Raw genomic sequence first — 2,608 nt, 5'->3', positions numbered from 1 at the left:
AATGCATAAGCTTTGCTATTCTTATTTTCCCAAATGGCGAGCTCTTTGTCTGAGTTAGGCTGTTCTGGCTTTTTGTCTTCGTTTCCAATACACACTCCTTTCCACAACTCATTGAAAATAAGGGTGTGTTTTATCATGCGAGACCACTCAGGATAGTTCTTCTTGGCAGTAAGAACTATTCCCACAATAGATATGATTGAATGCATACTGTAAAAAAACTTCTGTTGGCAAAATAAATCTGTGTACTGCTTTAAAAAAATACTTTTGCTGGCAAAATGTGATTTTGCTGTAAAAAAAATCATAGGCCAGGTTCTTGTGCACACGATCATCAAAATATAAACAATATTTTATATCCCAACCAACACATTAATCGATTTTTACAAGAGCTCAACCCATATGGTTATTGCAACAACATTCAACATTCTCCAAAAAACACACACAACCATTGAGGCGGTGTGGGTAAACAGTATGGCTACCAGCGCGCATGTATTAAAATGATGTAAAAAAGGTGTATTAAAACCATCCAAAAGCCACAAACTTATTTAAATACCTCCTGCGCATTTATGTATATGAAACACCGCCTTTTGGAGAAAATATTTAAATATATATCAGTGTTATATATATCGGAAATATTGTGGTGCCAGCATGTCAAGAATGGAGGAACTGCACCAAAATGGGAAGGCTTCCACCAAGGCTTCCACTGTGCAAGACAGTGAGCACCTCCACACCAAGTTTGTAACTTAATAAGAGTATTCTAACTACATCGGCGGCATCACAATGAGGTCTTTTGTTGTAAAAAGCAAGACTACTATAATGTTTTTGCAGCCAAAGTCGGTGAATCCAAAATGATGTTGCTCCTGATCTACGTAGCTACTCGAACCAGGGCGCGTGGGAGGTTCAAACTTGGAACTGCTACCCAACGAATTTTGGCTTTAACCAACCGCTCGAAGGGCTCTTTAGAGAAGGATCATATGGAGCATACTAGCTTTCTGAAGCTCAGAGGCCTTCCTTTCTCGATGTCGAAGAGGGACATCATTGAGTTTTTCAAGGAATATGATCTGAAAGAGAAAAATGTACACATTGTAACTCATTATGATGGGAGAGCCACAAGCGAAGCCTTTGTGGAATTTCTAAGTGCCGCTGATTCAAAGGATGCTATGAGGAAAGAAGAAAATGATGATTGGCACCAGATATGTAGAAAATGACAAAAAATCCGAAGAGGGAGAGCGAGAAAGGAAATACAAAGAAATCAGTGCACATCCATGGAATCAAAGACCCTGTCATGGGAGAGAGGAGTTACAACAGAAGGCGGAGAATAATGTCAGATATTTGCAGCGTTTAAGTAGTGGCAGCGTTTAATGGGCAGCAACTGTGGAGGGGGCAGTGGTCAGACTACAAAAAATGGCAGAAGGGAGTTACAGGACTAGAAGGAGATGCCAAAAATGGAGCTGGCTCTAATACCATGTCAGGCCAGGCTACTACTCCACCAAATCAATTCATATATTATTCCTTTAGGTTGGTCTTTATTATATACATGAGGGAGAGACTGTTCACTTCATCTCCCGATGACTGTTCATATTTATTATTATTTATTTACATCACTTACATTTATTCACCCAATATTTATGATTAGGTGTCAACAATTGGTAGGAATTACCACTCCTCAAACTATCAATATAGAAGGACACATCAAGAAGAAAAAGGTAAAAATGTTGATTGATTCAGGCAATACCCATAATTTTATTCATCGTAAGATAGCGAAGGAATTGAATTGCTTCATATATCCAGCACCAGAGTGCCAAGTGATGGTTGCAAATGGAAGAACCATAAATTTCTATGGAAAGTGCCATAATATCAAGCTATCCATGGGAGAATATGTGTTGAATAGTCCAATTCTTTGCATTCCAATGGGTGGTGTTGATGTTGTACTAGGAGTCCAATGGCTACAATCTTTGGGTACGACAGCTTTTAATTTTCAAGAATTTTTCTAGAATTTTTTTTCAGAAGGAAATGAAGTTGAATTCAGGGATATCATAGGGAAACCGGGAAATATAATCAGCCCTAATGACATTACAAAGATTCTAAAGAAAGAACAATGTGGCATAATTGCATAATTATGTTCGCTAGATGTTCCCACATCAAACTCATATATTTCTCCAGATCTCCAAAAAGTCTTGGACAATAATATTTCAAGGTATTTGAGACTCCCAAAGGCCTCCCACCTACTCCTGATCATGATCATGCTATTGATTTGATTCCAGGAAGTGTTCCTGCAAACATAAGGCCTTACAGATATCCCTATGCCCCAAAGTGTGAAATTGAACATATGGTTGCAGAAATGCTAGAGGTTGGTATAATTCAACCTAGTCAAAGTTCTTTTTCTATTCCAGTAGTATTGGTGCACAAGAAGGATGGATCATGGTGCATGTGTTCGGATTATAGGGAGATCAACAAGCTCACTACTAAAGATAAATTTCCCATTCCTGTCATTCATGAATTATTGGATGAATTACATGGAGCAATTTACTTTACCAGGTTGGACCTTCGTTCAGGATATCATCAAATCAGAATGAAGACTGAAGACATTCTGAAAACAACATTTAGAACT

Source organism: Pinus tabuliformis, chromosome 3_1, assembly GCF_031772625.1.
Source record: "Pinus tabuliformis cultivar Carrire ecotype Pingquan chromosome 3_1, CPIR1, whole genome shotgun sequence".
Classification (NCBI taxonomy): Eukaryota; Viridiplantae; Streptophyta; class Pinopsida; order Pinales; family Pinaceae; genus Pinus; species Pinus tabuliformis.
Note: the sequence above shows the minus strand (reverse complement) of the source record.